Source organism: Bidens hawaiensis, unplaced genomic scaffold (genome assembly GCF_021521415.1).
Source record: "Bidens hawaiensis isolate Kalapana, Puna unplaced genomic scaffold, B.hawaiensis_p1.1 tig00099716_1, whole genome shotgun sequence".
NCBI lineage: Eukaryota > Viridiplantae > Streptophyta > Magnoliopsida > Asterales > Asteraceae > Bidens > Bidens hawaiensis.
In genome coordinates, this window is record NW_027504659.1 from 7,040 (window position 1) to 12,016 (window position 4,977).

General features: G+C 39.8%; 1 pseudogene across 1 annotated transcript; it reads left to right on the top strand.

The window, feature by feature from the left end:
* The first annotated feature begins 1,797 nt into the window (after window positions 1–1,797).
* Window positions 1,798–4,055, top strand: LOC143608128 (putative polygalacturonase; annotated as a pseudogene). Its single transcript, XR_013149147.1, has 4 exons — window positions 1,798–1,807; window positions 1,900–2,073; window positions 2,168–2,238; window positions 2,697–4,055. The product of XR_013149147.1 is annotated as a putative polygalacturonase (transcript).
* The last annotated feature ends 922 nt before the right edge of the window (window positions 4,056–4,977 follow it).

The window sequence follows — 4,977 nt, forward strand, 5'->3', positions numbered from 1 at the left end:
TGGGAAGCAACAACACTGTCGATTGGGAGAGATCCAGATGAGAAAGTAATGTTGCATTATTTAGGGGTTATTTGGTCATATTTCTCATTTAGACTCCATTTTCAACTAACCGACTCAGAGTTTCAAAATTCCATTCAGATGCAATTCTTGAAAGAGCCAAACACTCCAACGTCTGAGCGATTAAGATGTTGGCATCCGAATGATCCCATTCAGTGGTAAACAAACAGGACCTTCATCTAGTACACCCATTTTAACCATAAAATCACTATAGTGACGTCATAGAAGCTCCGTCCACTACACACCAAATCAAATGCGTGAACCAATTATTGAATTAAAAAAAATAATAATAATAAAATAAAAAAGTTACGTCTCTCTCTGAAGAAGAAAACAAATGCTCGTGCAGAAGTCAGAAACCAACTTCCACCCTCACCTCGGCTTGCACAACCTCCAAATTCCACCGTCTCAGTTTCAGGTTACATTTTCCTTACAAATTACAATCATTACCTATCTGCATTAATCAAACTCTCACAAACTTTAACCTAATCGCATAAAATGAGTCCTCAATGTGTTTACCAAAAGCTAGCTTACCTAACATTATCATTATCATTAGCCGTCCTGAACTGCCATTCAGCATTCTCTGAAGCGGTCACGTGTTCCGGAATCTTACCGATGGTTTACCGGAACGATAAGATATCGATAACGGATTTTGGCGGAGTCGGAGACGGTAAAACGGTGAATACGAAAGCTTTTAATGAAGCTGTTTAGAGGATTAAGCATTTGAGAAGAGGTGGCACGTTACTGTACATACCTCCAGGTGTTTATTTGACACAGAGTTTTAACCTAACTAGTCATATGACTCTGTATTTGGCTAATGGTGCTGTTATTAAAGCCACACAGGTATTCTTAATTCCAAATTGGTGTATTAACTTTTGGTCGCTGTTGGTACGAATTGGCCGATAACGATCCCACCTTTTATCATAGTTATTAACAGAATGCTAACGCGGTTAGTTGCATGTTGCCGGAAAAACGCTTTTGGTCTGGAAAGTTACATGTTTTGTCTAGAAAGTTACATGTTTTGTATGGAAACTCAACCTGCACACCACCACCAACCAACCACCACCACCGCTTGAGGTGGTGTTTGGGATTGCTTATTTTCACCAACTTATAACTTATAAACTTTTTAAGAAGTAATAAGATGTTTGGAATTGCTTATATTGTGAGAGGAAAAGTTCCCAAACACCCCCTGAGTACCACCAACAGATTCCGACGATGGTTCTAGGCTTCGAGCAACTTCAATAATTGGGGCTTTTACTTGGAAAAGGTTCCTAAAGGTCTGATTTAAGGTTACAATGATGTTTGAGGGGCTTTTACTTGAAAAAGGTTCCTAAAGGTCCAATTTAAGGTTACAAAGATGTTTGAGACGAAATTGTTGAGTTTTCGGGAAAATATGTGTGTTTTCCGGCCAAAAACAATTTTTAGGTGATTTGCAACTAACTAACGGTGTTAGCATTCTGTTAGTCGCAGACTGTTGGGAACAAATATGATAAAAGGTGGGATCGTTATTACCCAATTCGTTAGTTGGGACCGGCAACGACCAAAGATGGTAGTTGAGATCAATAAAAACCAATACACCTTCCAAATTTCACTATAATTGGCTAATTATTTGTTATGATTTTAGTTAATTGAATTTTGAAGATTCAATTTTGCAGAATACTGCAGACTGGCCGTTGATTGATCCTTTGCCTAGTTACGGAAGAGGACAAGAGCGGCCGGGAGGGAGATATATGAGTTTTATTTATGGAGAAGGGCTTCGGGATGTAATTATTACTGGTATGCAGATTGTTCTTTGATTGCATGTTTAATTTTGACCTGATGAGGATGAGCTAATTGTTTTGTTAGGTGAGAATGGGACAATTGATGGTCAAGGAGGGGTTTGGTGGGACATGTGGAGACGCAGGATGTTGCGGTTTACTAGACCGAACCTTGTTGAATTCAAGGATTCGAGAAGGATCATAACCCGAATGTGATTTTTAAGAACTCGCCGTTTTGGAACATTCATCCTGTGTACTGCAGGTAGTTTGGGACTATAATGTTTGTGGATTAAACTTTATTTAGATGTGTATCCTGTTAACATAATTTGTAAATTCATGTGTATATGTGAAAACAGCAAAGTTGTTATCAGGCATGTCACTATACTGGCTCCACCTAGCTCCCCGAATACTGATGGAATCGATCCAGGTATCGAGTATTTTGGAATTACCATAAGAACACAAATCATATTGGTTATTACTTATTAGGCTTTGCAAAGTTCGCAGCCCAGCTAATTGGTTCAGGCTGAAACAGAAGTTTTTTTTTTTTTTTTTAAACTTCAATCCGGTTCATGTCAAAACGTGTCGTGACAAGAATGAAATCAGGTTGAAACGGGTTTTTTCAAATAAAATATCAAAATAGGTTCACTCGCTAGTCGCTACATTTGTTTTTAAGCATGTCTGCAAGTTTCATAGAAGTGGCCCAAATCAACTCGTTTAGCAAACAAAAATCATTCAAATCAATCAATGTTAATATGCTTTTGCTATCTTGCAAAACAATGTTTATTTGTCAAAAGTTCTAATTTACCATAACATGCGTATCTATCTATTTATAACTTTAAGACTTGATGCTTGCCTCAAATTACTCATTTGCATCCATTGTTGCAGATTCAAGCTCCCATGTATGCATAGAAGACTCCTACATTTCCACAGGAGACGACCTAGTTGCGGTAAAAAGTGGGTGGGACGAGTACGGTATCAAATACAACCGTCCTAGCACCGACATTACAATCCGCCGTCTGGTCGGATCCTCTCCATTCGCAGGAATAGCTGTCGGAAGTGAAACATCCGGCGGGGTATATAACGTATTGGCGGAGCATATAACTCTAAACTCCATGGGAGTTGGAATCCACTTGAAAACAAACATTGGTAGAGGCGGAATCATCAAAAACATCACTATTTCCAACGTTTACATGGTGAATGTCCGTAAGGGAATCAAGATCGCTGCTGATGTTGGTGACCATCCTGATGAAAACTACAACCCGAATGCCTTACCGGTTCTAAAGCACGTGTGGATACGAAACGTGAGAGGCAAAAAGGTCCAACAAGCCGGTTTAATACACGATTTGAAAAACTCACCCTTCACTGATATCTGTCTATCTGATATTAATCTCCGCGGGTCAACTCGTCGGAGAAATGCACCATGGCAATGCTCTTATGTTAGTGGTGGTGCTGTACAAGTTAGACCGTCACCATGTGCAGATCTTATTCACAGTGGTTCGGATTCAGGTTCAGGTTCATGTCCAATTCACTGACCTTGACTAGGAATAATGATTTAATGAATAATGAAATAGAAAGATAAACCATAGCATTGATAGATAAACTGATTACATATGTTTTAAGCTTTATTCGCCTTAATATGATACAGATGAAAAGGCTTAATACTGGAACGATAATAATTAGTATAATAATATTACTTGCTATGGATTCATAAGTTCATACTGCATAACACACACGAGTCATACTCATACTGCATACATACCTATAGATTAATCAAAAGTGTGCTTCAAAAACTTACGAACGCGCCTCATGAAACCACCTTTATGTTCTTTCTTCTTCTTCTTCTTCTCTCCGTCGTTCTCAAACTTCATCTCGAATTTCTCGTCTTTGTCATGGTGATGGTGGTGATGACGATGCCCGTACTTGTGCTTAAACTCCAGCCACTTCGTCGGGACCGGATCTCTGATTTCTTCCAGATCAACGCTAGTGGTTTTATCCGATAAGATCATGTCGTTCCCGTAGGACATCTTGGCGGGAAACGTCTTTTTAAACTTACGGCATGGATGGCGTCGGACGAATCTGAGTGGAATCCGAGTGGTTCTATCGAACGAGTGACGCTGGATTGGAAGTGATCTGGAAAAGATCATAAGTGGCGCTGGATCGGTGGTGGTGGTGACGACAAAGGTTTGAGTTTGTTCGGATACTGGTGACTGATCATTAGGGGTGATTTTAACTATCTCCGAACTAGCCTCTTCGGTTGCGGTGACAGTGGTAGGTTCCGTGATAGCGGTGACTGCGAATAAAAGAAACATGAAGATTGTTCCGGTGATCATTTTCTTCTCCATGGTTTAGCAAACTGGGGTTTGTTATTCTGTTATTGTGAATTTGAGGGAAAGTGTGTATATGGAAGATGAGATGTGTGGATCAGCCGTCCACGTGGTAGATGCTTGTTGGCGAGATGAAATGTGGGCCGTTGGATTCATGGCGGGAACATGGAAAAAGAGGTTGTAGGAGACTTTTCCATTGATGTTATTTCGCCCATTTCTTAAGGAACTATAATTGACTTTTCCATTGATGTTATCTCATGGTGGGAACATGGAAAAAGAGGTTGTTGGATTCATGCTTGTTATTTTCGCCCATTGGCATCATCAGGTTCAACCGTCCCAACACTAAATAATTCCTCTACGCCACTATTGACATGTTGAATACTTGAATTGATTAAAAAAAAAAGAATTTAAATTGGTGATAATATTATTATGACCAAGCCTGAAAGTAACCCTAGAAAGCTAGTGACATCTTGGTGGTGGGATAAGGCTTAGGGACAATAAGGTCTTCGATTCGAATCCCACAAGGGGGTTTTTTCAAGATTTATTGGGTTTCCTCCTGAATTGGTGGTTAGGCATTATTGCCTAGTGGAGATGGATATGATCGCGTGGTTCTGCTGGTGACACGATGATACTCCAGTGGTCCGTGAGTGATCCTAATTTTCCGTTCAAAAAAAAAAGAAAGCTAGACCATTACATTATTTATAGAGCGGTGGCGGAGCCAGGAAATTTATTCTATGGGTTTAGGATTTTTTGGTGCTCATTTTTTGTACAACGTCAAAGTTTTTGGGCTCGGATGGGTTGAGTTTGTCACTCGGCCGAGTAAATAAAACGTAATCACTATC